Source organism: Protopterus annectens, chromosome 3.part0 (genome assembly GCF_019279795.1).
Source record: "Protopterus annectens isolate FY-2018-M chromosome 3.part0, PAN1.0, whole genome shotgun sequence".
Lineage (NCBI taxonomy): Eukaryota > Metazoa > Chordata > Ceratodontiformes > Protopteridae > Protopterus > Protopterus annectens.
Genome location: NC_056731.1, coordinates 799,596,345 through 799,622,715, shown reverse-complemented (window position 1 = coordinate 799,622,715; position 26,371 = coordinate 799,596,345). Strand labels below are relative to the sequence as shown.

General features: G+C 44.3%; 1 protein-coding gene across 1 annotated transcript in view; it reads left to right on the top strand.

Moving 5' to 3' along the window:
* Positions 1 to 26,371, top strand: part of TERT (telomerase reverse transcriptase) — a 1,470,615-nt gene that overhangs the window by 1,187,247 nt on the left and 256,997 nt on the right. The gene's annotated exons all lie outside the window — the stretch shown is intronic.

The window sequence follows — 26,371 nt, the reverse complement described above, 5'->3', positions numbered from 1 at the left end:
ATCTACTCGACACTTAGCTGTATATCTGAACTTTGCAGCACAAGAAATCTGGAAAAAGCCAACATTTATTGGGGGGGGGGGGGGGCAAAAGCCCAAAAACCGGGGACACATTTTAAACATTGCTTGTATAATGTTGGAAAGTTGCTAGAATAAAATGCTGTGTTACCACCATACATTTCACTGCCAAGTCTTGAACCCAGGGGACCCTGGCAAAACAGTCAGAGCAACATACCACTATGCCAAATCATCTGTTTTGTGAAAGAGAGGAAGACTGAAACTTAAATGGCTACCATTTAGTGAATTCAGTTCTCACCATAGCTATTAACCTCTTAGCACAAAATACCTGAACAAAGCCAATAATGAGGGAATACAACCCACAAGCATATTCAGTGAATAGTTCTCACCATAGCTCTCAACCTTGGCACAAAACCTGGACAAAGCCAATAATGTGGGAATACAGTCCCAAAAACAGGGACAAATTTCAAATATCCATGTTATAAACTTAGAAAATTGCTAGAATAAAAGGTTTTGTGTTACCATGTACCTTCTGAAGAATATGAAGTCTGAAATTCAAATGCCTGTTGTTTTTATTTAACATTTGTTAACCAGGAAAGTCTGGCTTAGAACAAAATCCAATTGTCAGCAGAGCAGGGAAAAATACTCCAGACACTTGTTCTTTGTAAGATGGGAGGACATGCAGACTCCACACAAAAGGCACCCCAGCCAAGAATCAAACCAGAGAACCTGTAGCTGTCAGGCAACGATGCTACCAGTGCACCACAGCACTACTGACTTTGCAAGGAAAAACAAACACACATAAACCACAGATTTTATGAGGAACAGAACAAATATGATGCAAAAATCTGCAAATTGTTTACAAATGGTGGTGGGTAGGGAATTCAGGCCCTTGCCACCTGCACCCAAGGTACATGGTTCAAGCCTGAGTATTGTCTACCCACCACCATGTGTTCTCTCTAGCCACATGTATATAGCATGTGGGCGTGCACACACACACACACACACACACACACACACACACACACACACACACACACACACACACACACACACTCACACTCACACTCACACTCTACCTGAAGCAATCTTCCGTTCCCCCCTGAAAGCAAGCTCCTTGGTAGGTAATCCAGTCTTCGTCCCCTGAAGCAAGCTCTTCTCCTTGGCAGTCTTCTTCTCAGCCTACGCAAGCTAATGGCTGGTTTCCATTTCGGCTGGCTTCGCAAGAATAGGCTGGAGGCTCCAGCCTGCAGACGATGCAGTCCGGTTTCCTTCTGTTCTGTGCAGTTGTCACCGCACAGACTTCTGGGCTGCAGGGCAGAGATGCCTTTCTCCTCTATTCCGACTGCCTAACACAGCAGTCTGGAGTTCTGTGAGTACCAGGAAAGCAGTCTGTAGTTTTGTGAGTACCAGGAACTCCAAGCACGCATGCATGGAGTTCCGGGACTCGCATTGTTTTTTTTTTTTTATTTTCTTCTTTCTTTTCTACAGGTGGGGGGACTGCAGTCCTATAGCACGAGCCGCCCCTGGGTTCTAAATATCCAAACCAAATGGTAAAATGACACACAGACAAGCCATTCAGTAAAAATGACAAAAAAAACATCCATGCTAGAGTTTTCACTTTGTGGTGCCTTAAACTTCCTGTAATGGAGGTCCATGGGATATATGCAGATGATCCTTTAGGAACCCAAGTGTTTCAGCTACATGTCTTCTGAATGTCCATGACTTTTTCACTTTTTAAGTCTTTATGGTTACATTCAGGCCAGTAAAGACAACCCCACTGGCTGTGGAAATGCATGTGTTGGCCTTGTTATTGACCTTGTCTGCATAGCATAAGTGGATAGTTTGGTTATACTTAAGAAACACAGGTCTTTGAACCCTTCTGATGACCATAAAGATTAAGGTGCTTGCAAAATATCATGTAGTATATCCCATGTGTTATAAAAATGCTGATAAAAACAAAATTTTGTTTTATTTACAGTTAACTCTTGTTCCTCTTCCACTCTCATAAATATTTATTATTTATTTATTTGTCCTTTGTTAACCGGGTTGGTCCACTGGGCTGGTGGCCCATTTTCAGTGGAGACCTGAGGATAAAAGCTCCATATAAAGAAAACAAGTTACAAAAATGTATAGCAATACAACAGTCATTAGAATCAAAGAAATGTGATGCAAATATCTAGAGATGTACAATATGTACATATGTGATATAAAAGATATAATGTATATAGTATCATGAAGTCATTAAATAAAGACAATCAACAATTAATAGGTGGATATAAAAGCAACAAGTAAATTTGTGATCTAGAGAAATTGGGTGGGTTATAGTTAGGTGGGATGGTGACAGGTACAAGACGGAGAGTTGACCAGGTAACTCTTCAGTTCTCTTTTGAAAATACTGGGAGAGTGGATAGACCATAAATGATTAGGGAGCTTGTTCCAAGTTTAAGACAGAGCATTTGTAGAGTAATTTGCCTATGGTTTTATTGGGTCTGTAGGTGTCCAGTAGGTTTTGGTCACTACTGCAGAGGGATCGAAGGTTTGTAAGGGGATAAGAGGTTAGATAGGGGGGGCAGTTGGCAGGTTTATATAGTAAGAAATGTGTCATTTGAACCTGAGCTAGTAGTAGAAGTTGAGGGGAATTCAAACCATGGAAGTTGTTTGAGGGCAAGGCAATGGTGAGATTTTTATGGTAGGTTGCTGGCAAATCTAGCTATGTTGTTGCATGTCTGATTAAGTTTAGTTAAAAAGTTTGCTTGGAGGTGAATAAAAATAGGGGAGGCATAGAGAAGGCAAGGGAGGTCCTATAAGCAAAAGTAAGAATTTTTTGTTTCTGTACAACAATCAAAATTTTTGGTTGATATTTTTTATGGACTGTTGTATGTGAATGCAAATTTCAGTTAATCATCAATAATGACTCTTAGCAGTTTGGTATGCGAGTCTGCATGAATTATGATGTTACCTAGGGAAGAGATGGAGAAGGATGTCCTAAGACTGACCATTGATTTTGGGAGAAAGAGGAGTAGCTTGTGTTTTTTGGGTTAAGGATAAGTTGATTATTGATTAGCCAGTGTTCGATGGTGTTGAATGAGGTTTGTGTCAGGGAGTGGAGGTCAGTAGGGTTGTTGTAGAAGGTGATATGAGTAGAGTCATCTGCATATTGGATTAGAATAGATGTGCAGCAAGCGGAGTGAAGGTTATTAATAAAAATATTAAAGAGAAGGGGGAATACAACAAACAAAATCCAATTGTCAGCAGAGCAGGGAAAAATACTCCAGACACTTGTTCTTTGTAAGATGGGAGGACATGCAGACTCCACACAAAAGGCACCCCAGCCAAGAATCAAACCAGAGAACCTGTAGCTGTCAGGCAACGATGCTACCAGTGCACCACAGCACTACTGACTTTGCAAGGAAAAACAAACACACATAAACCACAGATTTTATGAGGAACAGAACAAATATGAGGCAAAAATCTGCAAATTGTTTACAAATGGTGGTGGGTAGGGAATTCAGGCCCTTGCCACCTGCACCCAAGGTACATGGTTCAAGCCTAGGATGGATCCTTGAGGAGCACCTGTGGTGGTAGTTATGAAGGGAGACCAGGGTGGACATCCATCTAACAGATTGCTGCTGGTTAGTAAGATAGCTAGAGAACCAGTTAATGATGGAAGCAGAGAGGTTGAGTTTGGTTAGTTTGTTAAGAAGCTTAGGGTGGGAAACAGTGTCGAAAGCCTTAAAGAGGTCAAGGAATCGGCATAATACCAGTTTGTTGACATCCCTGGCTTTGGCTATGGTATGTGTAAAGGAAAGAATAGCAGTAGAGGTGCTGTGGTGGGGCCTAAATCTGTGTTGAGAGGGGGTGAGAAGATTTTCCTGGAGTAAGTATTTGAGAAGCTGAGAGTGAATGCATTTTTCTAGGATTTTAGAAAGAGGTGAGAGGATGGCTATAGGGTGGAAATTAGCTGGGTCGGTGGAGTTACCACCGTTATGAAGTGGAATTGTATAGAAGGATTTCCAGATGTCTGGGACTATGGATTCTTTAATGGAGTGGTTTATAAGGATGGATACTGAATAAGCTATGGTGTTGGCTGCAAGTTTGAGAAATGGGGGGGGGCGGTAAATTGTCAAATGAGGGAGAGCATGGCTTACGATTAAGCAGAGATTTTATGTAGGCTGTGGGAACCGGTTTTAGGGAAAAGATGGAGTGGGAGTTGGTGGAGCTAGGGTTGGGGTTATGAGAATGGTTGGCATTGGGAGGGGTTAGTTTGCAGATTGGGTCTATGAAGAAGTTGTTTATTAGGGAGGCTATTTCTGTAGGAGATTTGTCAGGGAAAGGGTTAGGGATAGGAGATTTTTCTGGGTAGAGAATATTATTTATTGAGTGCCAAAATGTTTTAGGTTTGGAAGTATGGGTGGATTGAGCCTCTAGGTAGTAATGTTTCTTGTCTTGGACGATGAATCTTTTTTGTAAGGTTTCTTAGTTCTTTAAATTTGAGGAAGAGATTGGGAGATTTAGACTTTGACCATTTTTTCCAGGTGGAGTCTTTGAGTTTCATGGTGGAAATGGTATGTTTGGAGAGCCCGGGTGCAGGATTAGATTTAATCCTAATTTTTCTTATGAGATCAAGAGAGTTTAGGGTGTCTAGAAAAATGTTATTAAATTCATGAAGACCTTTGTTTAGGGGAAGGTTGAAAAGGTGAGACTAGTCTATGAGTGACAATAGTTGGCTGAACTTCTCTGCATTGAAATTTGAGAGGTTTCGGCAGTCTCTCTAAAGATGGGTTTTAGAGGTATGAGGTGGTATCCTTTGTATAGAGATTGGGAGATAATTGCTTAAACAGTCTGGTAGAGTACTGGGATTCTGGTATTGATTAGGATTAGAGGTTAAGATCCAGTCTAATATGGAGCTGGAGTTTTTGTTGATACTGGTGGGAGTAGAAATAAGTTGGCTGAACCCAAAAAGGTTAATACTAAGACTAGGGGAGAGGGGAGAGAGTTTGTTCCAGTCAGTGTTGACATCCCCAAGTAGTATTGTTTCATAAGATAGATTCTGGGAAGACCAGGCTAGTATTGATTCAGGTACTAGAATATTATTACCTGGCGGGATACAAATGGATGCAGTTAGGGAAGATAAGTTCTGCAGGAGGGGGATTGAGATGAGGGTAAGGTTAAGATGTTCTGAGTATAAGATACCTACACCACCACCCTTTTTAGATAGTCTGTCTTGCCAGAATATTATACCCTGGGGAAAGGATTTCTGCATTTGTAATATGGGATCTGAGCCATGTTTCGGTTATGGCTAGCTGGCAATCCATGCACATAAATCTGCAATTTTATTTGTGAGACTTTGTAGGTTTATAGAGTAGATGGAAAGGAATTTTAATGAGGAGGTTGGGAGTGGGTGATTATCTATTATACCATGACCCCCCCATTAATATTCCAAAACGTGTACGCTGATTGGCCAGCGTGCACGTTGTAAATCGACTTATACTAATGGAAAAAGGTCCGGTCGCCCAGACTTTTTCCATTAGTATAAGTCTTTTTCTAAAACACTGTCTCGCTATGTTAAAAGAGTTTAACATAGCGACACAGGTTTAAAAAAAGCAACGGAGATCTCCGTTGCTTTTTTTTAAAGGTGTCTCGCTATGTTAAACTCCTTTAACATAGCGACAGAGTGTGTAAAAAGCAACGGAGATCTTGCTTTCTCCGTTGCTTTTTCTTTAAACCTGTCTCGCTATGTTAATTGAGTTTAACATAGCGAGACAGCTTTAAAATAAGCAATGGAGATCTCACTTATTTTAAAGCTGTCTCGCTATGTTAAACCCATTTAACATAGCGAAACAGTAAAAAGCAACGGAGATCTTGCTTTCTCCATTGCTTTTGGCCACAGCTCTGATGTACTGCGTAGGCATGCGCAGTACATCAGAACTGCCGCGGATACCAGACAGCTGCGGAAGGGCAGCAAAGAGGCATTATACAATGCCATTATTTAAGAAAAGTAATTATTTCTTTTCTTAAATAATGTCATAGTATAATAGCAATAACCCACTTCTGGGTGTGGGTAATGCGGGATTTACCCACGGTTGTCTTTGTTTGGTCCCTCGGGACCAAACCACGCCAACCATGGGTAAATCCCACATTACCAAGCGGGTTATTGTTATAATGAGGTGGAGTTAGTAGGGTTGGATGGAGTTAGTGGACCAGGGTTGGGGAGGATGTCCTCATCTGGTAGGAGAGTGATAGGAGGTGTGGCAGGTTTAGTGCAAAAGAGATGGTAGGTAATGTGGTTTAGTTTTTGTTTAGAGGGAGAAAGGGTGAGGTTAATGAATTTAGATTTGTGATAATGAATACACACAGTGTTATATACAGAGGGTGAAATGGTAAAGATGAGCAAATTTTTGAGAGAGGTGAGTTATCAAGCACAGTGTCAGTGGTTTGGGATTCCTCAGGGGAATCCAAGTGTCTCTTCTTATTTTGTTCCATCATACTTAACAAATGTAATTAATGCTTTGTTCATGCTGAATTGCTGGTTTTCTTCATATTTAAATCTTCTTCCAAATATTAATGACACAAAGTAGGGGGATATGCTTTAGAGACCCCTACAAGTTTAAGAAAATCAAAAAAGTCCAATATTTCCAATTTTTCTTGATCCATCACACTTCACAAATGTAATTAATGCTTTGTTCATCAATTGCTGAGTTGCTGGTTTTCTTCATATTTATCTCCCACTCCCAAATACAGTTGCTGTTCATTTTCAATATACCTCCTGCTTTTCTAGTCACCTCTTGTGTTTTTTCTGTCTCTCAAGCATTTTCCTGTGGAACACTGGAAATATTTTACTGGCATAGTCTCTGTATGGGGTTTATTATCAGAAGAGTTAAGAAGTAGAATCCTAATCTGTTTGATAACTCACTTTTTGTTGGACAAAATTTGGATCCTTTCCTTTCTTTAGGGACATCAGTGCTTGATAGCTCACCTCTGGCAACAACCTCAGATACCAGCCAAATGGCTTCTAGGGTAGAACCATTTTCAACAGTTTTGAATCTGACAGTGACACTTCCCAGATCCATGTCAAGCTTGGCATTCAAGGCTTCTGCGAGAGTACTCTCAACCTAGAGAGAGGTCTACCATTTTGGAACCAGATCCCACCCTCCCACATAGGATTTCCCAGATTCCGCAGCCTGCTCTCCTGGCTCTGTTGGGACAGCCAGTTTCTGGGAGCCTTGAGTCTGTCCTCCCAAGAGAGAAGAAATCTGTTTCTGAGTCCTCCACTGAACAACCCACAGAGGAGGTTCACATGAAACATAAGTATAAGAAGAGACACTTGGATTCCCCTGAGGAATCCCAAACCACTGACACTGATTTTGATGAGGGAGAAGATTCCCCCCTTGAAGACATCTTATTCAGAGAATTTCTTAAACTTCTTAAATAGAAAGAGAGGTGATCCTCCTAAGCTCCTTCTCCAGAGGAATAAAGTTTTCTTCAGCCTTTCAGTTCTGGCTCATCTACTTCTTGGGTAGTCTCCCAGCTGACGAGATGATCGACCCACTCTCCTCCTGTGTATGGAAGAAACTGGACATTGCTGAACCTGTCCTCCAAAAGCTCATCTGGTCTTTGTTTTTTCCCAAAGACTGTCCCCATTGGAGCAAGGGTCCTGTGGTAGATTTTATGGTAGTGGCAGCAACCACTAAGAAAGAGCTTGCAGAAGAAAGTTCCTCACATGCATTGTTCAGATGTGGAAGCCATCTGTATGCCTCATCTGCTTTTTCTTTGAAAGTGCTTAGTTACATGGCACCCACCACTCATTACCAGAGAGAGCACTGACAATGGAAATCACCAGTTCTGTCCAAGGGACCTTGACTGTGAACCAAAAAAATCCATTGATTCACTGTTGGCTGCCCTACAGTTGCTGTCTAATGCTTCTATGTGCCTCATCTCTAATGTCACAGAGGATGCATCTAGAGCAAAGACACACCTGGTTACAGTTATGTGATTTTGCAGAGCATTTCAAGACTTCCTTTGTCAGCACCCCATATGATGAATCAACTTTGTTTGGTCCCAAAGTGAGAGGGATTAAAGATAATGTGATTTCGTAAATCCCTGGGCTTTGCATCTGACACTTCTGAAGAAGAAGCTCCCTGAGGCACAAGGGGAAGCTTTTATAATGGATGTTGTCCAAGTGGCAGAGGAGGCCCACAAAGCCAAGACTTCAGGGGTCCTTTCTCAGAGAAACCTTTCCAGTGCTCCTAAACAGTTGCCTGATTGTCACACTCTGGCAGCTGTTGGGGGCTCCTGTGCTTGCATCCAGCAATCTGAACATCCAGCACTCAGACAAATGGTTCCAGAGGATCATAATCGGAGGCTATTTTATTCCCTTCCACATCCTCCTTTCTTCATGCCCCAAAATAATTCCCTAAGTTCGACCTTTACAAAGGGAAGAAGCTGCTTCAGAAATAAGGAAGCTTCTAAAAAATGAATCATCCAAGAAGTCCCTCCAGACCAGAGAGGGTCCAGAATTTATTCAAGATTCTTTTTAGTGCCAAAGAAAAAATGGGACCTAAGGGCCAATTTTGGACTTGAGCCACTTGAACAAGTTTGTAAAGAGAACAAAATTCCTGATGGTCACGGTTCAGTCCATTCTTCCATTACTAAGGAAGAACAACTGGATGTGCTCAATAGATCTTCAGAATGCATACTACCACATCAAGGTAGACAGACACTCCCGGAAGTACCTTCATTTCCATCTGAGAGCCAGCCATTACCAATTTAGAGCTCCACTTTTTGGGTCTCACCACAGCACCGAGGGTGTTTGCCAAGTGTATAGCAGTAGTAGCAGCTCATCTGTGACTGCATAGTTTCTAGGTATTCCCATATTTAGATGACTGGCTCATCACCACCCCTTCCAGGAATTTCCTCATTCAGGCTAAGGACTCCTTGCCCCAACTGTGCATAGATTTGAGGATTACAGTGAATCTAGAACTAGAAAAGTCCAAGCTACAACCAGTCCAGTTTAGAATTCATCAGAGCATTTTTCTGATGCAAGACTTCAATTAGCAAAACTCTCTCAAACAAGAATTAGATCCCTTCACCAACAAGCCTAAGAAGTCTTCTCTCTCCAGAAGCCACCAGCAAGCCTAATTCTTCACCTTTTAGGCTCCATTGCAGCCTCCATCACATTAGTGCCACTGGACAGATTCTGCCTGCAGGTTTTTCACTGGATGCTGGCAGTTCATTGAGCAATCAGTAAATGATTCATGTCTTTTCTAGTGATTCTAAAGAACATCTGCAGAACTCACACAGAGTGATGGATAGAATCTTTGCATGTTCATATGTGATGTCCTTTTATTCTTCCTTCCCTCAAGCCACAGTGACCATGGACACTTCCCAAATAGGGTGGAGTGGGAGCTTTTTATGGGAAAGACCATCCATGGAACTTGTTCCCAAACAGAGACCAGTCTTCACATCAATATATCGGAGATGAGAGCAGTCCTGTTAGTGTTGCAGGCTTTTCAGGGCTCTCTGCCTTTGGGTATGATATCTATTCAGAGACAACATAGCAGTTGCTTGGTACATTAACAAACAGGAAGGAACCAGATCTTATCCTTTCTGTGTAAAGGCCATGAGAGCATGGCAATAGGTGATATCCTCTCACTGCTTTCTAATAGCAACGCCTATCCCATAGAGATGCAGTATACTTGCAGGCAGACTGAGCAGATCTATCTGCACCCTTAAGAGTGGTCCATCAATCCATTAATACCAGAGCAAATTTTAAACCACTAAGGCCATCCTTGTTGTGAACTCTTTGCCTCTCCCCACAACCTCAAATGCAACACGTTCTTTGCTCTAATACAGTCACCCAGGGATGCTCTAACACACCCTTGGACTCCAAAACTCCTTTATGCCTTTCCTTTAATGCCCCTGATTCCCAAGTTTCTAAAGAAAGCATCTGCCATGAAAGTCACACGCATCCTCATAGCCCTTTGTTCTCAGCCCCTCTTCCAGCAATTTTAGACTTACTAGCACATTTCTTCCAATGTGGAACCAGCTGTTGCACAATCAGGGTAGTGTTAGCCACTGCATCCTCTTTCCATACAGGTGAAAACCATACAGCCATTGCATTTCTCAGATTATCCAAGGCTTTCCTCTGAGATAACTTTTTACTATGTCCTCCACTCAGTGAACCAGTCCTTCCATGTGATATTACCATTGAACTACAGGCTTTGACTGGGTCCCTATTCAAACCTGCTGCTAGGGCTAATCTAACATTTTTATCATTGAAGACTTTGTCTGGTAGCTATCACTTCTTCCAGGAGAATTTTTGAGCTGCAAGTCTTATCATCAAAAACCTTCCTACCTAGTTATTCACAAAGGCAGAGTGTCACTATGAACCAACCTCTCTTTTCTTCTTATGGTGCCTTCTGAATCATCCATTAATCAGTCCATAAATCTTCTAGTGTTCTTCCGATATCTTTCGAACAAGGGTGAATATACTTTGCATTTGCTAGATATCCATCATCAGTTGCATTTTTGTTTACATCAGATGAAACCTTTCAGGAAATATGATCAGTTATTTCTCTCTTTTACCTTAGCTAAACTGGGAAATTCGGTGTCCAAACTCACCTTTTCGTGCTGCTTGTCTCCGTGCATTTCCTTTATTTATCAAGAAAGTGGACTGCCACTTTCTATCTGTGGATTCATCTACAGCCTTCTTCTGTGGTGTTTCAGTTGATGACATATCTGCTGCAGTTACCTGGTTCAAGATACATACCTTCATCCCACATTATAAATTAGATGTGCAATCCAGATCTAGAGCTTCCTTTGTTCAGCTCCATCAGGCCTCCCAAATGAGAAAATTGCTGGAGACTGTGTAAGACAACAGCAGATACTAAAGTTATGTACTCGACATAATGATAGCTCAGTGTTGTCTGTTTCTGTCTTTCCTAAATTAACCTCCCACCATCCCCCTCCTTATTTTTTCTTACTATATTTCCATTACGAGATGGTTCTAGCTGACCTTTGCCTTCGTTTCTGAAGGTTGTGTGTTTTTTTCTCTGTCATTCTCTTTTATCAGCCAGGCAGTGTTAAGGTTAGCTAAGTTGTTTACCTTATAACACCCTTATAATTTTAAATTCCCTTTTATTAGCAGGTAGGCTGGATCTGAGGTAGCTCATTCCTTACACAGGGAATTATGGGTAGGGGAGGAGCTTGTGTAACAGATCCAAACTTTAGAAGTGGTTGAAGCCCAATCCAAGACTCATTCATTAAGGGAGGAGCGAAAAACAACACCAATCTATCTTTATGGTGAGTGCATAACTTTTGTTTTCTAACCATTAGTAGTTGCTGTAGCTCTTGGTATATCTACAACTACACACTGTATTTTGGATTTAACTGGTTGAAAATTGCTGAGTGTCACATTTTTTTTAAATGAATTATGAATGCCTGAAGGCTTTGCAGGACTGTTGTGTAAAGGCTGATTGCAACATTCATTTGACTTTTGCTGGCAATGTGCTTATTTTTTCATTTATATTTGTTTTGTTCCACCCTACCCACTCCTTGCAGGTATCTCTGACTGCCACCTTACATGACACCTATTAGTCCATTTATTTGTTATAGATGAGAAGCCAGATGTAATGTGATCCTATCTCACCTACATTCTCTACAGATGGGTTCAGAGCCGATCCTCGGCTCCGACTCGGCCGCTATACAATAGAACGCAGTCTCTTATTGGCTGAGTTACCTCATATCCCAGGATGCACCACTACCACTTCCCCAGATCTCGTTTGCCGCTTTTCAGCATAGACGTGGTCTCGGACTTGGCTGAGCTAAGTATCTTTAGTCAGAAATTTTTTCTGTCTGAATTTTGGTAAAAACTTACCCAAAAGCTGTTTTAACAGCTATTGTTGTTGTGTGATTGGTTTTGATATTTTTCTTGTGGTAAATTGTGGTTTTTTTGTTAGTTAACGGTCCTGTTTAAGTTAGAGGGGCCTAGCCCTACCCTAGGCGTTTAAGTTAGAGTCTAGGATGTTCTTCATCTCACATTGCTGCAGTCCTTACACTTGGGTAGTCCGCTGTCCTCGGTCGGCCCGAATATCAAAGTATTAGGCTGACGTCGGTCAAGGCGCTTAAGACTGACATCAGGACGTCAGGGTACAAATGCGCATGACCGACGTCATATCCTCAGTCTTTTTTGCCGCATGGTCCGATGCAGAAGCAGCGTTGCAAGTGCCGTTCGGCGTTCTGAAATTTTTCGAGTTCGGAGTTTCAGACCGAGTCAAAGTTGGCTAAGTACCCGTTGGGAATATTTTAGTTTTTCTTGCCTCAGTGGTTTACCGGATGTCAGAAAAAGTGAATAACTGTATTTCTTGTGGGAAGCAGATACCGCATAGGGATTATCATACTTTGTGTATTCCTTGTTTGGGGCCTGAGCACGGCGTTGTTGGGTGTCGCTTTTGTGCTAGGTTCAATAAGCGCACTATTAAGCGAAGGTTAGATTGTGCCAGGTTGGTCTTGAGCGGTGCAATTATAATATGCCGTCGGATGCTCCGGCGCCCGCTTCTTCGAAGAAGCGCAAAGACAGAGCAGCTAAACCCAGGCAAGAAGAGTCGTCCGTGCGGACGCCGGTTCTTTAGAGGTGTCAGTGGAACCGGTGGTTCCGCGGAGGCTTCTCTGGAGTCCCAGGGGAGACTTTGATATTGCAGGATGTGGCCTCTCAGGAGGCAGGTCAGGCTGAAGGGGCTTCTCAGGTTACTGTACTCCCTCCCTTCCTAGGGTGATTAGGCCCTCTCCTTCTGTTTCCAAGGCTTCTCCCAGAGGCAGGCCAGGTTTAGCTTCTGTTGGTGTCACTCCTAGTTCAACAGGATCTGTGCCCAAGAAGCACATGCTTAAAATGGCAGAAGATTTAATTACTTTGATTAGAGGTTCTTTGCCCCTCCTGATAAGAGGCCTAGGGTGGAACCAGAGTTGGGGAGTTTTGAGCAGGCTTCGGATGTTTCAGAGTCTTGCTGAAGACTTGCAGGAGTACTCTCCTTATTCTGATTCTGATGCAGATGATTCGACTCCTTCTGCTTCTCCTCCAGAGGATTTTTCTTTTTCAGAGACTCTTCATTCCATGAGGGAACATTTTAAGTGGGAAGGTCAGGACTTCTCTGATTCCAGGAAAAGGCTTAGGGAATTTTTGCTTTTACCCCAGCATAGGCCTTTGGCTATACCACCTGTTCTGGATGTTGTGGAAGATGTGTTTGCAGAGGCTTCACTTAATCCTGATTCTTTGCCTCCTGCTCCTGTTAGACCGGATAGGTATTACAGGGTGCCTGAGGCTCATAAATATCTTTATAAGAGTCCTAGGGCGGACCCAGAAACGGTTAGTCAGGGACCTAAGGGTGTCAAGGCCTCTGTTGTAAAAAATCCGGTTCCTCCAGATAAAGAGGCCAGAGCTTTGGATAGATGGGGAAAGAAAGTCTATACTTCTTCCACCTTAGCTATGAGGGCTTTGAATTGCCAGTTTCACATGTTGAAATATCAAAACTATCTTCTTTCTCAATTGAAGTCTAAGGTAGATGCTCTGGCGGAAGGCATTGAGTGTAAAGAATTGCAAGATTTGGTGCATGTCTCGGAACAGGTGGGTAAGCATTCTTTGCAATGTGGTTTTGATGCTGTACAGGCCTCGTCTAGGGTGGCTGCCACTGGTTCAGTTCTTCGCAGGCACGCCTGGCTGAGGGATCAGAATTTATCTGACCATGTTAAGACAAGGATTTTGGATGCTCCTTTACAGTCTGATGTATTGTTTGGTTCACCTGTGGAGTCAGTCTTGAAGAAAATGGAAGACAAGGCTAAGTCTATGCAGGCTGTTAAAGATTTTTTGCAAGATCAGCCTCCGAAGTTTAGTAGGAATTGGCCTGCTAAGGGGTGGACGTATCCTTCTTATGATTCTCAGTCTAGGGGCAGATCTAGACGTGGTAGGGGCAGAGCTCAGAGTTCCTTCAGACCTAGAACGGGGAGTTCACCTGCACAGTCTTCGGGTGAGGGCAGGGGCCAGTCCTTTCGTAAACAGGCCCAATGACCTACCTTTTCAGCTGCCAGATCCTTCTTGCCTGGCAGCACCTTTGGGAGGACGGTTGGCACTCAAGGAAAATTGGAGTTTGATTACTCAAGACAGATGGGTATTGGATATCATACACCAAGGTTACAAGTTTTATTTCCATACCTTGCCTCCTTTCAAAGGCATGCCAGACGTTCCTCCTCAGCAAAGACTAGAGGCTCACAAACAAATTTCTCTGCTACTTCAAATAGGGGCCATACAACCGGTCCCTCTACCAGAAGTGGGCCTAGGATTTTATTCTTGCCTGTTCCTAGTACCAAAGAAGGGGAACACGTGGAGACCAATTTTGGATTTATCTATCCTCAACACATATCTGGACATTCCCAAGTTCAAAATGTTGACGTTACAACAGCTTTTGCCTCTGCTGGGCAAAGATCACTGGATGGTGACTCTGGATCTCAAGGAGGCTTACCTTCATGTTCCTATCAGGCTCAGTTGCAGGAAGTATCTGCGTTTTCGGGCTGGGACTTCTCATTATCAGTTCTCTGCATTGCCCTTTGGCTTATCTACTGCGCCCAGAGTGTTCACGAAAGTTCTGGCTCCAGTGATAGCTTTCTTCAGGCTAAGAGGAATACAGATCTATCCTTATTTGGGCGATTGCCTGATTCTGGCCCAAGAAAGGACGAACTTCTTCATCATTTACAGTATGTGATAGCAGTGCTAAGATGCCTGGGGTATTCTGTGAACGAAATAAAGTCCAGTCTAGTACCCTCTCAGGACATGTGCTTTCTGGGTGTGAGACTGAATACAGCATCCCAGATGGCCTTTTTGACCCCGGACAAACAAAAGAATCTTTCTCTTTACTTCCATCAATTGTCTCATCAGTCCAGGCTGACTGCAAGGACAGTCCTTCAAGCCTTGGGATTCATGGCATCTTGTATTCTGGTGCTTCCCAATGCCAAACTGCATATGAGGAAGCTACAATGGTATCTCAAAAATGTATGGACACAGCACTGCCAAGATATGGACACTGTCATTCAGATAATACCTTGCATTCAAAAGGAGTTTTTGTGGTGGGCTCAGGTATGTCACCTAAACAAGGGACTCTCTGTGACCCGACCAGAGGCGAGTCAGATTCTAACGACAGATGCCTCAGACAAAGCTTGGGGAGCTCATCTAAATGGAAAGTGGGTACAAGACATGTGGCCTGCCAGACTTCAACATCTGCATATCAACTTGAAGGAGATGTTAGCAGTCCAATTTGCATTAATAGCTTTCAAGGATTTACTTCTTCCAGGGCAGGTGTTGGTTCTAACAGACAACACAACTGTCATGTGGTACATCAACAAGCAAGGGGGAACGCATTCTTATCCTCTATGCAGACAAGCAATGATTTTGTGGGAGACTGCTCTCAGTTTACAGCTAAATCTTCAGGCAAGGTTTCTGCCGGGAGCACAGTACTCCTTAGCAGATGTGTTGAGCAGACAAATTATGGATCCCCACGAGTGGAAATTGGATCCTCATGTATTTCAGAAATTGACAGTGTTATGGGGAACTCCAGACATAGATCTGTTCGCTTCTCCACTAAACTACCAGCTGCCAAAGTTTTGCACAAAAAGGTTTCATCCCACAGCTTGGAAAGTGGATGCTCTCTCATTCAATTGGAGCAATCTTCATGTGTATGCCTTTCCACCTCTGCCTCTCCTCCCAAAGGTACTCCTGAAGGTCAGACAGGACAAGCCAAAGATGATTTTAATAGCTCCGGGTTGGCCTCGACAGCACTGGTACCCATTACTAAGAAGTCTGGTACGGGAGCCTCCATGGCCTTTGCCTTCGATTCCACACCTGCTGTCTCAGGAGAACAGTCATTTACTCAATGTCAAACTTCACTCTCTACATCTAACAGCCTGGCATATTCTGTTTTAAACCCTGGAGGGTCTCAGCTTCCACAGCAAGTTTTGAATGTTATTTTGGAGGCCAGAAGGCCTAGTACAAGGAAAGTGTACGCAGATAAATGGAGGAGATTTTTATTTTGGAGTACAGCAAAGGAATTTGATGTTTCTAAGCCTAATTTAAGTGTGGCTCTTCAATATCTTACTGAGTTACTGGACAAAGGTTTGTCCTTCTCTTCTATTAAGGTTCATGCTGCAGCAGTTTCTGCTCACTATGACTGTGACCCACCATTGTTTTCTCATCCTTTGTTTAAGCAATTCCTTAGAGGGGCAAAGAATATAAGACCCCACGTAGAGCTCCTACTCCTGCTTGGGATCTCAATTTTGTGTTGGAGAAACTCACTCTACAACCTTTTGAGCCTGCAGCTACTGCCGAGTTGAAATATTTATCATGGAAGACTGCTTTTTGTTGGCCATTACCTCTGCGAGAAGGGTTTCTGAATTACAGGCCCTTATGGCGGTTGAGCCTTTCTTAATTTTCCATAAGGATAGGGTATCTTTGCGTACTAATCCTTCCTTTATGCCTAAAGTGGTTTCTAGTGTGGCTTTAAACCAAACTATTCATTTGCCTACTTTTATGCAAACCCCAAAATAAAGGGGAAAAGATTTTGCACACTTTGGATATACACAGGCAGTTGCGATATTATTTGAGCAGAACTAAAGGGTTCAGGCAGTCTCAGCAGTTATTTGTTTCATTTGCTTTGGGTTCTCAGGGCAAGCCTGTGTCAAAACAAACTATTTCTAAGTGGATTGGGTTTTGTATTGCTTTCTGTTATTCCCATCATGGTAAGGAGATTCCAGCTGGGATTAGGCCTCATTCCACTAGGGCTACTGCCACTTCTACAGCTTTTTAAGGGGTGGCAACTAAAGATATTTTGGAGGCAGCTACTTGGAGTTCAGTGCATACTTTCTCTAAGCATTACCACCTTCCACTTTACTCTAAATCTAGGGCTGGTTTTGCCACTGCAATTTTACAGGGCATTTTGGCAGCTCCTACTGCTTTATAGTTTTGCCATCCTCCCTTACCTCTGCTTTGGGATTCTACCCAAGTGTAAGGACTGCAGCAATGTGAGATGAAGAACATAGTACAGTTTTGTACCTACCATAAATGTAGATGTTCGAAGATCCACATTGCTGCAGTCCAATTTACCCTCCCTCCTTCCCCTCTGTAGTTAGAGGCGGTTGTGTGGTTTGGGTTGTGAATATTGTGGATATTGTATATATTGTACATATGACTAGTGCAAGGGTGGTTGGTTGTTTTTTGCTGTCTTTTGGTTTTGACCTTTCTTTTTAGGGTCTTCTGACACCTGGGGCAAGAAAAGACTGAGGATATGACGTCGGTCATGCGCATTTGTACCCTGACGTCCTGATGTCAGTCTTAAGCGCCTTGACCGACGTCAGCCTAATACTTTGATATTCGGGCCGACCGAGGACAGCGGACTACCCAAGTGTAAGGACTGCAGCAATGTGGATCTTCGAACATCTACATTTATGGTAGGTACAAAACTGTACTTTGTCTGTACTAACTTTGTTTTTTTTTTGGTAGTCGGTGTTTATTGTTTATATAACCATGTCTAAAGAGCATAGACCATCCGGTTTTAAAAAGTGTGTTAAATGTAGTTATAAAATGTCTATAACAGATGACCATTCCTTATGTGTTTATTGTTTGGGCCTGAAGCATCTTCAGGAGTCCTGTAGCGTTTGCCACGCTTTTTCCTCTCGTGTCCTCCAAGAGAGGAAAACTAAGTTGATCTTAAAAGGGCTTATTACCCCTTCCTTTGAGGAAGCCCTATCTTCCTCTTCTTCTTCACCTTCGAGGAAGAAAAAGCTTTCGGCTCCGACCAGCCCATCGGATCCGGCAGCAAAAAAGTCTCGGCAGGCTTCTCCGTCGGCTCCACGGACTTCGGAGCCGAGGGAGGAATGGTCTGCCTCGATGTCTCCAGCCTCGACTCCTCTGGTTTCGGAGTCGAGAGCTCGGGCGTCGAGAGGCGTGTCACCTTCATCGGCTCCACTGCCTTCGGAACCGATGGGGGTTGCCCGCTCAGACTCTTCCCCTTCGGTGCCGAAGTCCACATCGGCTCCGAGGGAAATTGCAGTTGTAGTGGAGTCTCCCTCGGCGCCGATACTTCTAGAACCATTACGGAGCCGGTCCCCCAGTCTTTCGGAGCCGGCGGAGAAGTCGACTCGGACCCGGTCGGTCTCTTCTCGGTCAATCGAGGATGTCCGATTCGGACTTAGACAGGGTGCTTCAAAGGCTTTTTCAGTCTCCAGTCTTCGCAAAGTTGATCTCGGCTCCAGCCCATTTGGCTCTGGAGCCGATCTCCCATCCTGCTACATCGATTCCTCCTCCAACAGCCTCGGCGCCGTTGGAGTCGGTGTTGGTGGAACCGGTGGAGGTTATCGGGTCGGTTCCGACTCTAACTTCAACCCCATCCCTTGGGTCGGGGTTCGGTACGCGGACCTCCTCTGTCGGCCCCGGGGGGGGATGCTTTGGGCCCGATCCTTTTGGTTCCGAGCCTCCCTCTCGGTGCGTCGGCTGCAGGGGTTCCGACTGCCATTGTGGTCTCGGGGGTTGAACCATCCCAGGACTCTGGGGGTCCAGCCTTCGATGCCATGAGGAGTGCCTTGGCCAAATCCTCTGTGGCCACTTCGACCATTTCACCACCACCTTCCCTGGGCATGGAGACTGGCGCCTTTGCAATCCCCCTGTCTCACGACAGCGGAGCCCCTGGGCCTGAGGTTACCCCCATTGGGGGTTCCCTTCTTCCTGGAGGTCCCTCCGACACGCTTTCGGAGGAACCTCCCAGGAAGAAACAGTGTAAGAGGAAACACGTCGACTCCCCTGATGAGTCTCTCACCTCGGATACCGACCTCAATGATGCGGAGGGGTCCCCAAAGTCGTCCTCGGAAGATGTCTCCTTTGTGGACATCTTGGAGATCCTCAAGCAACGAGGCGACTGGCAGTCCAAACCCCCTTCTGCTGAGGAGTCGGTTTTCCTCAAAGCCATCGGGGCTCAGCCCTCCGCCTCCTGGGTGTCTCCGCCCTTCGATGAGCTTCTGGATTTGATCTCTCGAAGGGCATGGGAACACCCGGATTCTGTTGAACCGGTGCCAGCTCGCCCCAATAAGTTCCTCTGGGCTCCCCCGGACAAGGACTTTCTATCGAAGGGCGTGGCTGTAGATGCTATGGTGGTGGCATCTGCCACCCAACAAGATGTGGCAGAGGCTTCGACGTCCGTCCATCCTCCTAATAAAGAGTCTAGGAGCATGGATCGGTACGGCAAGCGTACCCTTTCTTCAGCCGCCTTTACGTTAAGGTCTCTCAATTTCCCGACACATTTCACCAGACTACAGTGTGATCAAGGAGCTTTCGGATACCCTCTCTGGTAACTTACCTGAGCAGTTGACCCAGACGGTTAACTCCCAGTTGGCTACCCTGTCTTCATTATCTAACTCGTCCATTAGGCTCATTTCTTATGCGGCCGAAGGAGCGAGTAGAGCGGCTGGAACAGGTGTTGCTCTACGGAGACAAGCCTGGCTACGCCTGTGTCACTTTGCAGAGGCCTTTAAGTCTTCCTTTGCCGACGCCCCCTTTGATGGGTCCTCACTGTTTGGACCCAAGGTAAAGGACACATTGACTCGCTGCAAACAGGAGGGTAAGACTTTAACTGCCGTAGGAGCCCAGTTTTCCACTCCCTTCAGACCTTATCCCAAGGCTCGAAGAGGAGGGAAAATGTGGTTCCGTAAGTCTCAAAAGCCTTACTCGTCGCAGCAGAGCGATTCCCCTTCTAGAGGCAGAGGAGGGGGAAATTTTTCAGGGAGACGCCGTCCCAGAGGCGGCGGAGGCCCCCGCAACACTGGAGACTGCGAGTCCTTTCGTGGCTCCTCCTCCTTCCAGCATCCCTGAAGGAGTACCCGACTGTGCAGCTCCGGAGCCAGTCGGGGGGTCGCTTTTCGAGACACCTAAAGGCCTGGGAAAATATTACTCAGGACCAATGGGTGCTTCGAATCATCGCTGGAGGTTACACCATCCCCTTTGCTCAACCCCCTCCACCAGTCCAAAGAATCCCGGACCCGCCACCCAGTCAACGGGATCATGCAGCCAACGAAATATCAAAGCTGCTTTAAAAAGGGGTCATCCAACCTGTCCCCGCAGACCAGGCCGGATCAGGGACTTACTCAAGATTCTTTTTGGTGCCAAAAAAGACCGGGGACTTGAGACCCATTTTGGATCTCAGCAAACTAAACCGATTTGTGAAAAAGTCCAAATTCCGGATGGTCACTTTGCAATCCATTCTCCCGCTTTTGGAGAAAGGTGTTTGGATGTGCTCCATAGATCTCAAAGACGCCTACTATCACATTCTGATAGATCAGGCGTCGAGGAGACACTTACGCTTCAGCCTAGGAGACAGTCATTTCCAGTTCCGAGCACTGCCCTTTGGTCTCACCACAGCCCCCAGGGTGTTCACCAAATGTTTGGCGGTGGTGACTGCTCACCTGAGAAGTCTAGGATTCCAGGTGTTTCCATACCTAGACGACTGGCTCCTAACTGCCACCTCCAGGCATCTACTCTTGGAAAACCTAGCAGCCACTATCACACTAGGCAACTCCTTAGGAATCACCTTCAATTGGTCAAAATCTGTATTGCTGCCATCTCAGCATATTCTGTTTATTGGTGCAGAAATAGACTCAAGGCAGATGCGAGTCTATCTCCCTGTGGAAAGGATAGCGACGCTCCAGCTTTAGGTTCAGGCTCTGCTCCTCAAACGTCGTGCTCCAGCAAGAATGGTCCTACAGCTGTTGGGCTCCATGGCAGCCACCATTCTTCTGGTCCCCTTGGCAAGGTTGCACATGAGGATACTTCAGTGGCTCCTATCAGTCCAGTGGTCTTATCAAGACCTTCCCCTCAGTCACCACATACTGATCACAGACACGTGCAAACAGGATCTTCGTTGGTGACTTCTCTCCTCCAACCTGAATCTAGGGCGACCCTTCGTTCCCCCACTCCCCTCTGCCACGTTGACTATGGACGCCTCCCAGACAGGGTGGGGGGGACATTATCTGGACAGGTCGGTCCAAGGCACGTGGCACTCCGACGAGTCTTCTCCATATCAATATCCTGGAGATGAGGGCGGTGCTTTTAGCGTTGCAAGCACTGCACGATCACCTCCCCCAGGGTACGATTGCCATTCAGTCCGACAACATGTCGGTAGTCTGGTACTTAAACAAGCAAGGAGGGACCAGGTCCTACCCCCTTTGCAGAGAAGCCATGAAAGTATGGGATTGGGCGATTGCTACCAAGCGTTTCCTAGCGGCAACGCACATTCCGGGGAAATCCAACGTGATAGCCGACAGACTGAGCAGAACTATTCTCTCCCCTCACGAGTGGTCCTTGAACAACAGAGTGGTAGCGCAGATTTTCACGAGATGGGGAGTTCCTTGTTGCGATCTCTTCGCAAGTCCCCTCAACGCGAAATGCCAGCACTTCTTCACTCTGACCCCAGTTCCGGGGGAGATCCCCAAGGACGCTCTAGTCCATGTTTGGCCCTCCGGTCTGCTATATGCCTTTCCACCGGTTCCCCTTCTCCCCAAGGTGATTCAGAAGGCGATTCGCTTGGGAAGCAAAATGATATTAATCGCCCCATACTGGTCTCGACAAGTCTGGTTCTCCTTTCTTCACAGATATGCATTGGAGGGTCCTTGGTTCCTGGACCATGTTCCAGACCTTTTGACGCATCAGTCAGGACAGCTCCATCAATCCCTCCATTCATTGAAGTTGGCAGCCTGGCTACTCCTCTTCCAACCATAGTTAGGAGCCAATCTTTTGCCCCTGAAGTCATGCACATCTTGTCTTCGGCCCACAAGACTTCTACGAAAAAGATATATAGCAATAAATGGAAGAGGTTTGCTATTTGGGCCCAACTCCGAGGATTAGACCCGATGACAGCCTCGGTATCAGAAGTACTGAAATTTTTAGCTTCCCTATTCAACCAAGGTTGCTCAGTGTCTACCATCAAAGTACAATTGGCGGCTATTTCCAATTTTCATGAGAGTGTGGAACCTCCTTTAATGAGCAACAAGTTGTGCAAAGCCTTTATTAAAGGAGCTTGGCTTCTACTACCCCCTATATCTCAACCTGCACCTCCGTGGGACCTTAACGTGGTATTAGGTGCATTAACCTCATCCCCCTTTGAGCCGGCAGCAACCTGTGATCTAAAATTCCTTTCTTGGAAGACTGCCCTTCTAGTTGCTATTACTTCAGCCAGACGAGTTTCAGAACTTCAAGCCCTATGTGTTAAACCTCCATACTTGGTATTTCACAAGGATAGAGTATCTCTTAGACCAAACCCATCTTTTATACCAAAGGTTTGTTCTAACTTTTGTCTACAACAATCACTAGAGCTACCGGTCTTCTTCCCAAGTATTCGAATAGAGCTGAATATACTTTTCACTGCTTGGATGTGCACAGACAATTACGTTTCTATTTGGATAGGACACACAAAGCACGAAAATCAGATCAACTGTTTGTGTCCTTTTCGGATAATAGATTAGGCAAAGCCATCACAAAAGTCACTATTGCCAAGTGGATCAGGGACTGTATCAATCATGTTTCTCTCATCTCAAATAAGGAACTTATAGTTCCAGTGAAAGCTCATTCTACTAGGGCTATGGCCACTTCGGCAGCTTTTCATTCCAAGCTCTCTATTGGTGACATTTGTGCGGCTGCCACGTGGACATCTTCACACACCTTTGTTTCTCACTACAAATTAGATGTGGCATCCAGGGGTCGAGCTTCCTTTGGTTCCACAGTTCTCAGGAGTGTTTTCCAGTGAGCCACCCAGGAATTAGGTGCTAGGGACGCTGTCCCATCTGTAGAGAATGTAGGCGAGATAGGATCACATTAATCTTTTAGTTATGTACTTACCATAACTTTAGATGTATGGGATCCATCTCGCCTACATTCCTAATAACCCACCCTCCTTCCCCCTGCCTCGTAGACCAGGGGAGACCGGACGATCCGAAATTGAACTTCTTTCCTCTCTTGAAAGACCTGAGAATGTTATAACAATAGTATGTTTCTGTCAGCATGAGTGCAGACAAACAAGATCTGGGGAAGTGGTAGTGGTGCATCCTGGGATATGAGGTAACTCGGCCAATAAGAGACTGCGTTCTATTGTATAGCGGCCGAGTCGGAGCCGAGGATCAGCTCCGAACCCATCTGTAGAGAATGTAGGCGAGATGGATCCCATACATCTAAAGTTATGGTAAGTACATAACTAAAAGTTTTTGTTTGACCTACCATGAACCTATTTCTGGGTTCAAACCATGTTAAATCAATTGTTCCTTAACTCTTCTTGTATGACAGACGTGCACCATGTAGCTGGATGTTAGCCGGTCTAAAAGACCTTCAATAGGTCCTACAGTCCAACACTACTGTTCCTTTTGTCACCATCAGAGGAATGCCAGAAATGTAGGCTGAGTCCCACATTGTCATGTCCCCCTCAACAATTAAAACTAAGACATCCATTGTTTCTTCCTGTATGTTTTCTGTTGTAAACATTTGGCAGCTTGTCCTAAACTCATATCTGGGTTATCAGTATCACAGGTAGATGCTCTGCCCTTCAACTGTAAGCTGGCCTCATTGATAATGGATATTGAAAAGTGGCATTTTTGCTTTTGCTTCTAACTTTTAACTTATGTCAGAGATATAATGCTGCAACAAATGTTCATCTTTTTTTCTACTGACAATAATGGACCACACCTGAAAAACAGAAAACAGATATCTCAAAAAGCAGTGCATGATGTGTGTTTGAAAACTAAATAATAATATTAATAATGTATTTCATGAACCAATAAGCATTAATTTCATGTTTCAGAGACATATGACTAGAGCAATTCAGCATCTTGTATTCTTATGCTTCAAAGATTTAAGTCCCAGTGCATTAAAAGTTTTTGATGTACAGCCAGCGAAACTGCATTTTAGGGTAATTTATGGAATAGGCACCATTTTTTTCATAGTGCTACCTTCACAATGTCCTGTTATTAGGTTTGTTTATTTGCTCATAATACATTTTATCACCTTCAACACATCTTCTTCCAGTGCATGTAAAATGAGGCAGCAGTCAGGCACTTACATACAATGACCTCACGATCATTGTTACTTTTGTACTAGTACTGCTAGTATTGTTACAGTGCCGGTTGGAAAGGGTACCATCTTGTGTCAGAAAATGTAGTGAAGTTATGTACATTGTACATACACAGTGTCAGTGGAGGTTAAACTCTTGCATATAAGCACAAATTGGCTTGTCAAAACCACTCACACTACACCCACCACAACCAGCACACATAGACTAACATATGCTGAAACACTTAAATGCAGTCTTCCTAAACAACAAAGACCTCTGAGACTGCACACTGGCAAAGATTATTCACAGCAATCCCAAAAGCACTCAACAAAAGCAACACCTAACACTGTACTTACAGCCACACTCAGAGCCCCAAATACAAAGCTCGTAAGTCAAGCAAACACATTTCCCAGGGCTCTAGTCATAGGGTACTCTATTTTAAGACATACTGATGCCTCTCTAACCAGGCTGAATAAGTAGAAGATAATGGTTAGTAGCCTATCTGAAGCCAGTTGCCACCAAATTATGCACAGTCAGGTCACTGCATCAAGGTATCAGTATGTGTCCATCATAGTCCATGTAGATGTAAATGACCTGAGACATACCTCCCTAGTCTGTATGAAGACAGACATTATAGATCTCTCAGACTGGTATGAGCCTAGCATTGAGCAGCATGTTATCTTCACCAAGGATAGTGTCACAGTATGAAAAAAAGATTATTGATTTTAACAGTTAGCTAAGTTTCTGGTTTCATTCTAAGAGGATTCAGTATTTATCAGCTTGGGAATACATGGTTAACAGACTGTGTTGCTTTGCCAAGGATGGCCTGCACTTGCCCCTTCTAGGATTTCAAATGCTGGATGAAACTTTACCCTCCCCCATAGAGCCTCTTTTATGGCTTGCCAAATTGACAAACCTACCGACATTGCAAAATCAGCTCAACTGAACCTCGTGGTGTTACTGCTCAATGCCAGGAGCCTAAACAAACAACTACACTCCATCCAAGCTGTTATCACCCTGGATAATGTATAATGTAGACATCTGTGCAGTTACCCAGACATGGTTTTAAAGCAGCAGCAGGTACCCCGGCTGTGCAAGGTTTCAGTGCCTTCCACACATTTAGACCAGTAAATGCACAGACAGGGACTAAAGATGGAGGTGTCCTGATATACATCAATAAAAAGCATACCTCTAGGTTGGTTAAATAGTATGACATGCTAGAGTTTCTCCACATGCAAGTCACTATTGATAAAATCCACTACCATATCCTAGCAAGCTAGCAAGCAAATTGATAGCTCATACTTAGACCTACTGGAGACAATCAACATTTAACTTAACACCTTACTCATTGGGGACTTTAATTACCCCTATATAGACTGGGAATCCTACACAGCTTCAAATCTGCAGGCACAGAGATTCCTGGCCTTTGTAAATACAAACACCCTCAACCAAATAGTGCATATGCCCACTGGAGGTTCCAAAATTCTGGACCTTGTACTCACAAATATAGAATGACATTGCACCCTCCTCCCCAAATGTCACATCATCCCCGGTAAAGTCCGATCATCCACACAGCTGTCTCCTTTGAAATCAAAGTCAATTTTGTAACCCAAGTAAACCCAGCAACAGTTAGGAACTATTCCAAGACAAACTACCTTTTATTAAGTGATAGTATGTTAAAATTCAGTGCCCCACGAAACCTAGGGAACTCAACAACCTATGCAGAATTGTTCACAAAAGCTCTATACAACCAGTCAGTGAATACATAGCGGCTACTGTACCTACCAGATGTACTCCCAAAATGTGCTCCAAAAAACAAACCACTCTGGTGGTATTCCAAATCAAGGAGGTTGTACAACAAATCATGGCAAAATCAGGAAGTGTAACTCCTATAAAATAAGAAATCTCTCATCAAATTAAACAGGCAACTAAGATGGCTAATTAAGGCCAATAAATCCAATTTTGAGGTCAAAATAGTCTCCCAGGCAAAAGACAACCATAAAGCCTCCTTCAGCTATGTCAGAAACCTCAAAGGCAGCACACAGCAGTGTACCAAACTGGCGGTTAATGGTGCCACATTCACTGAACAGGACGATATAGTGAATACGGCCATTTTGGGCTAATTTCTATCCCTTTTATCTTCCTGCTATAAAAACCCACTTTTGCATGTTTTTTGTGCTTGTATCAGCTCAGCAAGATCAGCCCAGGTGATCTACAGAGTCTTACAGCAGTAGAAC